Source organism: Paroedura picta, chromosome 4 (genome assembly GCF_049243985.1).
Source record: "Paroedura picta isolate Pp20150507F chromosome 4, Ppicta_v3.0, whole genome shotgun sequence".
In the NCBI taxonomy this organism is placed as follows: domain Eukaryota; kingdom Metazoa; phylum Chordata; class Lepidosauria; order Squamata; family Gekkonidae; genus Paroedura; species Paroedura picta.
Window position 1 is genome coordinate 32,590,964 of NC_135372.1, and position 10,744 is coordinate 32,601,707.

The following is a 10,744-nucleotide window of genomic DNA, read 5'->3' on the forward strand; positions in this document are numbered from 1 at the left end:
AACAGGAATGTTTTCTTTAGTCCGTCTGGCAGGAATAATCAGTTGGGTAACAGGAACAATCAATCACAGTCAGAGTAGTTCAGCAGTGGAATAGGCTGCCTAAGGAGGTGGTGAGCTCCCCCTCACTGGCAGTCTTCAAGCAAAGGTTGGATACACACTTTTCTTGGATGCTTTGGGCTGATCCTGCGTTGAGCAGGGGGTTGGACTAGATGGCCTGTATGGCCCCTTCCAACTCTATTATTCAATGATTCTATGAATCCCTGAGGACGTAATCCGAATAAACTATGAGTAAAAAAAAGTTACAGCTGACAACATTCTTTTTACTGAAATGTAATGAGGAATAAATAGTATAATTTCTAGTCCTCTCATACCAATGACAAAGAATCTGAATCAAGTTTTAAAAATGAAAATAAGATTCAATTAAAAAAAAAACCCTGCATGCAGCAATGTTAAGTGAACTTCCCAAAGTGCATTGAAGTGCATAGTTTGGTGAACTGTCTGCAGAGTTGAAAACATACACACATTGTCTTATTACCTGAAAAGGACATTCTACCTGGGGCCAAAGTGCATGCACTGGAGGTCAATTCATGATCCTCTGCACCAGGGATAGTCAACCTGTGGTCCTCCAGATTGTCCATGGACTACAATTCCCATGAGCCCCTGCCAGCGTTTGCTGGCAGGGGCTCATGGGAATTGTAGTCCATGAACATCTGGAGGACCACAGGTTGACTACCCTTGCTCTGCACCATTTCCACTGACAACTTAATTTTGGGATCAGGTAACGGGACTTACACAACCTTCACCTTGCAACACTCTGGTTTGTGCCAGCTCCAGGTGGGATCCCTACGAAACACCCACAAACGAAAACACTCTGACCGTTCTGAAGCACACAAAAGTTTTTTTCATTCAAGCAACAGCTTCAATTACCCCATTATCAGTTTAGCAGCACTAATCTCAATAATCATGCAGGTTAATTTCTAGGCACCTTAGAAGCCATCCTCACCAGCTGGGACTCCCCCAGGGCTGAGAACGTGCTTGGACACTCACTCTCCGAAAGGGCATGAACAATCTTACCGAAAAGAATCTTACCGCAAGGGCTTTTTCTTTTTTTGCAGGAGGCAAATCTAATCTAGGCAACAAGAGGTGGTGGCAATCAGGGAAACAGAGAGAAACGACTGAGCTAAAGTACAAAGCCCTACCATCTTCCCAGGATGTCCTCCACAAAATGGACATGACCATGGATCTCCACCTATCTATAAAATAGGGATGCCAGCCTCCAGGTGGGAGCTGGAGATCCTCTGGAATTACAGCTCATCTCCATGCAACAGAGATCGGTTCCCCCTGAAGAAAATGACTACTTAGAAAGTGGATTATGTGGCATTAGTTATTTAGTTATTTATTCTTTAGATTTGAAGTCCCTCCCCAAACACTGCCCTCTGCAGACTCCACCTCGCAAGCCTCCAGGTTCTTCCCAACCCAAAGATGGCAACCTTACTATAAAAGGAAAACTGCAGATGTGTGAAGCCCCAATTCAGAGGGAGTTACCAACCTCCTGACAGAATCTGGAGTTCTCCTGGAATTACAGGTGATCTGTAGACTCCTGGAGGAAAGGGCTGGGTCTGAGAGTAGACTCAACCCTGGTAGGGGTTCATGGGAATTGTAGTCCATGGACGTCTGGAGAGCCACAGTTTGACCACCCCTGCAGGGTCTGATAACCAACTGTACAATTTACAAGTATTCCTGGTGGATGATTATATCCTGTCTACCACATGAAACCATATGCGTTTTTGGCCTCTACAGCCTCCCTTGGTGCTCAAAAATACATTACAAATGCAATTCACACATGCAGAGAGTAATATATATTTTTCACAACCTATGCTCTCTTCTATGGTGTATGGTTCATATATATATACAACTTCAGTCTGGTATAGAATTTCCAATCGCTCTGGATGTAACATCAACCAGTGGATGGAGTCAACTCATATTCACCCACCAGGAATGCTTGCAAATTGTCCATTCAGACCCCTAATGTTTTAAATTATATATGTGCACTATATAAGAAACGTTGAATGTGTTATTTTATTTGTTGTAGCTTAACCCTCTTGACAAAATCAAAATCGGTAATTGCCTTTACCCATACGTTCATGCCCATCTAGTATTGCCAGTTCTGGGCTAGGAAATATCGGTAGGTTTGGGGGGAGAAGTGGGTGGGATCTGGTCCCTTTTGTGTTCAGCATGAATTGATTTGGTTGAATCTGAATCACCTGTTTCAGCCGAATTGATACGGCAACATTAAAACCTATGATTTTTTGCCTTTTCATTTATTCCATGGTCTGGGGAGGTGGGGGTGGGGGTGGGGGGTGAGGTAGAGGTACCAAAATCACCATATAGCTGCATCCGCAAAAGGGCCCCCAAGTTTGAAAAAGATTGGGCAGGGGGTTCAATTCTATGGGGATCCCCATCTGTCTTCCATTGTTTCCTATGGTTGGGGGAAAAGACAAGAACAGAGAATCTCTCCCACATGCACACACCATAGGTCAGTGGTCCCGGAACTTTTTATCACCGGGGACCACTCAATGCCGGGGACCACTCACCGGGGACCACTCAACGCCTTTTACTGAGGCCTGGTGGAGGGGGTAGTTTACTCCTCTACTCTCAACCACTGCCCTAACGCTCTTTGATCGCCATGGCAATGTTTAAACATCCCTTCAAAATAAGATACAGACACGCCACAACAATGAACATAAGGAACATTTTATTTTCATGGAAATTTTAACTCATATCAATGACAAATCAATGGGAACCCCTGAGCTTGTTTCTCTGCAATGAGAGAGTCCCATCTGGGAGTGATGGGAGACAAGGACACCCGAAGTGTGTTGTAAAGGGCGAGGGGGATGAAGGGCATCGGGGGGGGGGTAGAAGGCGTCCTTCGGGGCCCACCTCCAAGTAGTCGAAGGACCACATGTGGCCCGCGGCCCACAGGTTGGGGATTGCTACCATAGGTAACAATGGAGGAAGGATGTGGGCTCCTTCAGGTAGAGAAAAGTGGCATATAAGAACCAACTCTTCTTTTTCTATTGACTGACACCTCCCCCATTAACTTGACTGAAACCTGCAAAACTCTTTGCAAGTTACCAGACCTCATTACAATCTGCAATATGCATTGCAATGATTGGCTAAGCTCCCTTAGAGCGCTTCTATCATTGGTCTGTTAGGATGCCTCTCCTCCCCTCCCCCCCCTCCTGCCCTGTAAACCAGGGGAAAAGATGGCAAAGATTGGCTAGAACCAGAGCGGGAAGGTAAGTTTGTTTCCTTTCTCTTTAAACTTCAATGTGCCTGAATCATTATCAGAATCACTAAACTGCAATTCAGGTAAGGCTGATTTCGACTGTTTAAAGTATAAAGGTAAAAGGTAAATGTATCCCCTGTGCAAGCACCAAGTCATGTCTGACCCTTGGGGTGACGCTCTCTAGCGTTTTCATGGCAGACTCAATACGGGGTGGTTTGCCAGTGCCTTCCCCAGTCATTACCCTTTTACCCCCCAGCAAGCTGAGTACTCATTTTACCGACCTGGGAAGGATGGAAGGCTGAGTCAACCTTGAGCCGGCTGCTGCGATCGAACTCCCAGCCTCATGGGCAGACAGCTTCAGACAGCATTTCTGCCACTTACCACTCTGTGCCACAAATCAGTTTGGATAAGGCTGAAAAGTACCCAAATCAGCACTCATTGGGGTACTTTTAGGCTTATCTGAATCACCCAGTTGAGTAGTTCGGGGTTGTTGTGCATTGTCTAATGCCAATCCACTTGGTCTGAAAACCCCATTAGAGGTCTCTCCATAACCTGGCTGAGACTTCATGGTCCTTTACACACACATGACCCTTGTGCTGCAGCGTGTACATGTTGTTGTTTGATTTGACTCATGCCTCTCTCCCAATGACTATTTGCAAGAGTCTCGTTGATTGCTCCCAATTAGCAGATTTTGTTGAAGAAAATATCTTTATTGAAGATACAAACGAAACCTTTGCTAAGACTAACACACCTTGGGACCATTGCTCCTTCTTAGCCCCTACTCCCCTTACTCCCCCCACCACACCTATTGGATCACAAAACATTCAAAATGCTTTCACCCGTAGCCAGGTCAAAAAGCAAAAGATACAACTGGCCCCTCTGGCCCCAGGATCAGAGGGAGAGATAACCAGTTCCGACAACATCAAACAACTATATAGCAGGAATCCCTGGGGCAAAGGACACTGCCCTAAACCAGCTACATTCACTTTATACAGAATGAAAGTCTGATAGAAACATATGGCAAAAGCTTAGATACATGGTTTTGACAGTTCATATATATGAGTCTGTTGTCTAATTAATTGAGAGCCAGTTTGGTGTAGTGGTTAGGAGTGCGGATTTCTAATCTGGCGAGCTGGGTATGATTCTGCACTCCCCCACATGCAGCCAGCTTTGTGACCCTGGCCTTGCCACAGCACTGATAAAGCTGTTCTGACTGAGCAGTGATATCAGAGCTCTGTCAGCCTCACCCACCTCACAGGGTGTCTGTTGTGGGGAGAGGAAAGGGAAGGTGACTATAAGCCGCTTTGAGCCTCCTTCGGGTAGAGAAAAGTGGCATATAAGAACCAACTCTTATTCTTCTTCAGTAATACCAGGGCTCTCTCAGCCTCTCTTCCCTGGGTGGAGGAGAGACTGGGTGTCTGTTGTGGGGAGAGGAAAGGGAAGGCAATTGGAAGCCGCTTTGAGACTCCTTCAGGAAGAGAAAAGTGGCATATAAGAACCAACTCTTCTTCTTCTTCTTCTTCTCCTTCTTCTCCTTCTTCTTCTTCTAATTTTCATTGTGCATGTTTAATGGCTTCAGCAGTATAAAAGAATATAAGGAGAGCTCTGCTAAATTGCACCATTTATCCCCCCAACCCTTCCCACCCTCTTCTGCACTTCTCCCTTTGCAATATCATCCTGACTGTGGTTTTATGTCCTGAAGTTTTATAAATTTCGTATACAATACTGATGGGAGGGTGATTCCTATGCTCCACTTGGAAATCTGTTATGGCTGCACAGTAGTTAATAAATAAAGCTCTGGTGGGATAACGGTGCTTCCTTTAAGCATTTTCATTCCGGAAGATCGCATCCGCCACCAGTTTGACAACTCCTCCATATGAGTCCTGTAGAATTGTAACTACGTAGACAATCAGGCTGCTAGAGCCAGCACCTGTCTGAAATAGCCTATCTTTGCTTAGAAGACACATGGAAAAAACAGCTGAGAATTTCTAAATGTGGATGTGAGGTACCATCTAGTGGAAGACAGAAGAATAAGCATCTGTACTCTAAACTCCATAAGGAAGGCCGAGCGTCAAAGAATTGAGGCTTTTGAACTCTGGAGCTGGAGAAGACTTTTGCGATTCCCTTGGACTGCAAGGCGAACAGACCGGTCAGTCCTAGAGGAGATCAGCCCAGACTGCCCCTTTGAAGGCCAGATCCTGAAGATGAAACTCAAATACTTTGGCCACCTCATGAGAAGGAAGGACTCCCTGGAGAAGAGCCTAATGCTGGGAGCGATTGAGGGCAAAAGAAGAACGGGACGACAGAGAATGAGGTGGCTGGATGGAGTCACTGAACCAGTCAGTGCGAACTTAAATGGACTTCAAGGAATGGTAGAGGACAGGAAGGCCTGGAGGATCATTGTCCATGGGGTCGCGATGGGTCAGACACGACTTCGCACGTAACAACAACTCTAAACTCTTCTTCCCCAGGAAATCCTGGCTGAGAAAGCCCACCCTAATGAAAATGCTATTTACGTACTTTGACCCATAACCAGTTGTCACTGTTGTCTGAAAAAATGCCCACCAGGAAATAGAAATTTTTATGGTACTTTCACTTACTTTTAAAATCCCCTCTGTTTTCGATCCAGAATAAAAAAAAAGGTCACATGTATCTCTCTCCAACAATGCTTCCTTTTTTCTACTGAATACAGCCCAAACAAGAATGATTCATATAGTCTGCAGTGATGTACCTTAAATATGACCAAGAGCTTGAAACATTATTATTATTATTATTTATTTGATTTTTATCCCACCACTCCCAAAAGGCGGGTTACATCAGATTAAAATATCTCTAACATACATAATCAACAATATCCAGTCCAGTATCCAAGACATATGTGGTGATATAAAAACAACTTAAAAAAACCCCTGAATACCAACTACAACCATGGGGGTGGACATGAGAACAGATCTCAGCCTCCAGTAGAAATATCCGGGAGAGGGTGTCCAGATCTTTCTGGTGCGCCGGCCTCAATCATAAACCTGGTGGAAGAGCTCCATCTTGCAGGCCCTGTGGAACCCCGAAAGGTCCCGCAGGGCCCACAGCTCTTCTGGGAGCTCTTTCCACCAGGTGTCCAGAGGAGGGCAACAAAGATGGTGAGGGGTTTGAAGACCAAGACATATGAAGAAAGGATGGGGGAGCTTGGTTAGCCTAGAGAGGAGACGACTGAGAGGGGATCTGATAACCATCTTCAAGTATTTAAAAGGGTGGCATATAGAGGATGGAGCAGCGTTGTTCTCTCTTGCCCCGGAGGGACAGACCAGAACCAATGGGATGAAATTAATTCAGAAGAAATTCCGTCTAAACATCAGGAAGAAGTTCCTGACAGTTAGAGCGGTTTCTCAGTGGAGCAGGCTTCCTCGGGAGGTGGTGGGTTCTCCATCTTTGGAAATTTGTAAACAGAGGCTGGATAGCCATCTGACAGAGAGGCTGATTCTGCGAAGGCTCAAGGGGGTGGCAGGTTACAGTGGAAGAACAATAGGGTTGTGAGTGTCCTGCATAGTGTAGGGGGTTGGACTAGATGACCCATGAGGTCCCTTCCAACTCTATTATTCTATGATTCTAGGTAGGGACCAGGACCGAAATGGCCCCTTTTATTATTCTGTTCCACAAATTCATGTTGGCGGGGGCTAATGGTAATTGTAGTCCATGGACATCTGGAGAGCCACAATTTGTCCAGCCTGCCATTGGCCATAACAGCCCAACATATGCGCTAACATATAACAGCATACTGCAACAGAGGAGTTCAAACATTTTTACATAACAGGATAAAATAGTAAAAGTTTACAACCAAGCTGGCAAGAGATAAATACAAGAATGAAAATTGTAAGTTAAGGGACATTGGAGGAGTAGGTGGGATGCTGGCACAGCCAGTCTATGAAGGGACTGGCAGGCACAGATCATTATGGGTGCAAAAGGGCTGCTTAGAGATGCTTTGTGTACAGGGGAATGAGAGAGGTGAACAGTTGCCACCAAATCCAAATGAGAACTATGCACAGGTTTATGCCAAAGATTCTCACAGGTAGCTCCCTGGTTCAGGGAGTCAGTTTCCCAGTCCAAATTCCCCCTGTGGTCCTAACTAATTAAAAGGGACCACGTTAGAGCCTCCCATCTGGTTACTACTTCCTCTTAGAGCCTCAGAATAGACTTTACTTCAGTTTGGTTTCAAAGCATGCCAACAGCTTTGCTAGCTGGACGTTACTTGCAAATACCGCTGTGAAAGATACTCACCTCTTTGCATCTGTGGCGCTTCAGTTCTAGAGGACCTATTGCCCTAGATTTGTTTGGCTGTCCTCTCTGTATAGAGCCCCAAACCATGTATTATGCATCATGGAAAACTCGCAAAAAGGCTGCCAAAAAAGATGTCATTTTTCCATTCTTAATGTGGCACTATTTTTGCAGTGCGAAACCCATCGTGTTAATTTGGGGGCTTTTCCGCACCTGATAAATATAGTGAAATGCTTACCTAATGTAGTCGTTATATTCTGGCTGTTCCGCATGACGTCATCCACATCCAGCTTCTGCACAGTAACCGGCCAACTACATCCTCCATTTTAAAGTGCAGTTCAGGAATCGCATAAAGTGGATTCACCAACCTATTCAGCACTAGCTTCCGGAGAGCGACCAGCAGACAACCAGCAGAGGGAAGGTATGGAGACTCAAATGTGCTAAAGGCCTCATCCCGCCCTTGCCCCACCTTCCTCTCCCTTGTTCTCGGGGATGGGAATTTCTTTTTTTTAATGGCTAACTTACTGGAGCAACAAATAGGTGGACACGTGTGCAGACAATGCCAGAAATAAAAGAATTTTTTTCAAAGTTGTAACACAAAGCATCCCTCTTGAACGTTTCCCCCCCCCAAAAAAAATCAGGAATGATATTAATTTTTAAATGTATCAAAGGACTTGTGATTCCATAAGGGGTGGCATTCAAAAAGCACTATGCATGTATGATTCTATGCATAAGTATTGCAACGGAGAAGTATGAATTAAAAAAAAAAATTAGCGGGCATTGCAGGACCCTTAAAATTTGGAGAAAGAGGATTGGTTGCCTGGATTGATTGACAGGTGGAAGCACAACACGTATAAGGCACGTTGCTCTCTTCCGCCATTTCCAGCAGCAGATGTGGAGGGTGAGATACATGAAAAGGCGGCAGACAGAGGCAAGACAGCAGAAAAGGTGAGGAGGGGCTGGGAAGCGTGATACAATTTGGCACTTTGCCATTCAGCTGGTGTAATGCTATTTTTCCTGATGCGTGGAAATGCCCTTGTTTTTGCATTGCAAAAACAGTGTTTTATCAGCAAGGCTTCTGAAACAAGCTTAAAGGCGTCTTTTCTTCTGTTACAGCACTTACAGTTATTTTTTTGATGCATAAATGTCAGTGTATTTTTGGTCTTCTCCCCTTTTCTGCTCACAGTCCTTTGCCTACCAATGGGAGCTCGAGCGCCTGCCGCTGATACTCTGCTTTTGTCAGCGATCACATGAAGATGCCATTTGCATTTGCCCTGGCAACTGAGCCATATTGCTATGTAAATTAGTAGAAATTACCCTGTGGAGTTATGGCATTGGAATGCTCCTGAGACGACAAAGCTCTACCTCTGATCAGTGATGGGACATCTGATGCTGATTTGTGCTTCCTCAGTGTCAGTGATCATGTGGACATGCAATTTGATTTGGTCTCCCATTGCCAGTAAAAGCATGAGGAGACCCTGGGTGTTCCGAGTGGCTTTTTCTTAGGAAGGAAGAGGCTTTGCCTTAACTCCGGGTGGCTCTCTGGCAGCCACTTTAGAGCGATTTCCCCCAGAAATCAGTCCTTCGTAGCTTGATTGACACAGACCAAGGCTCTCTGTCTTAAAGATACTGGCTGCAATTGAAATGCTAATTGCAGACAATGTTAGTTGGGATGTGAATGACGTTGCCTAGCAATGAAATCCCCTCCTCAAACTCTCATCCCCCTCTCAGAGTTACCCCAGGAACTTATTAAGGTGCAGAATCACTGGGGGGGGGGGGGAGTGGCAAACACAGTATCACAGCATGTGCATAAATGGGGATGTTTAGAAAATGTTTTTTAAAGGACATTTTTAAAAGGTTGGTAAACTGACTGCATTGAAAACTGATTCATGCATAATAGGCTTTTGCTTGCAACAGCAGCCTCATTTGGAAGCCACTTGCTTTTATGGGTGAAGCATTTAGAAATGTGCAGTATGCAAAGCAGTTTGTATCTTTTTTTTTTTTTTTTTGCAAAAGCAGACCTGGCATCTCCTGAACCCATTCACACAGCGACTTTACCTTCCTTAAACACATACATGGCTTCAACATGGTAATTCATGGAGAGGGGCAGTGCATTTCAGGGGCTTAAATTCCTCCTCAGATGCTGAGGAGTGGCTCTTTCTATTCTCAGATATTGATTCTTCTGTCTCCTGTAGAGAGACACTTTTTGCTTTAGCAAGCAAGAAAATGTGGACTAGAGTTCCATCTACAGAGAGCACTGCTTTTATTTGATTAGCTTTTATTTGATTAGCGTTTATTTTGCTTTTATTTGATTAGCACTTTCTGGGTAGATTGTTTTAATGTTTTCAAGCAGGCATTCTCAAGCAGGGTTTTGTGAAACCCTGGGGTTTCTTGACAGCTCTGGAAGGGTTTCCCAAATGGGTGGAAGTTAATGAATGTTCTATATATTTTTTTAAATTGTTAAACCTTTATTGGGTGATATGACCATGTATGGTCATGCTGACCAGCCTCACCCCTCCCGAAATGGCCAATGATGGGCCTGGAGGAGTGGGAAGGGGAGGGGCCCTGGGTGGGCGTGTCCACAGTTCTGCTTCCCAACCATATTCTGCATGATTGCACCACTTCTGGGGTTTCTTGAAGCCTGAAGAACATTTCAGGGGTTTCTCAATGGTTAAAAAGTTGAGAAAGGCTGTTTTAGAATGTTTTAATGTTGATATTTGTAATTATGCTATGTAGCAAGCAGCATATGGTGATGTGAGAGCCTGTGAGACACAGGCAGTTTGGTTTCTCCTTGTGTTTTTGTAAACTACGCTGAATTCCAGGGGATTGATTGTTTTGACAAAGAATTAGCATTGGCTGTATTTGGTTGTGTGACACAGTCTACTGATGTAACAGAAGTGATTTTTGCTATATATTCCCTGTCATGTAAGGAGTTCTTATTCTGAGGAAGAGTGCTTGCACTCGAAAGCTCACGCCCTGAATAAATCTTTGTTGGTCTTAAAGGTGCTACTGGACTCTGATCTTATTGTGCTACTTCAGACCAACACGGCGACCCATTTGAATCTGTCCACAGACAGTCAATTTTATCATACCATCAGGTGTTTTTTGGTATATTTAATATTTATTGTGAGACCCAAATAAAAGACTTACAACAACCACTGTTCAAAGTGCTGAAACTATGGATTA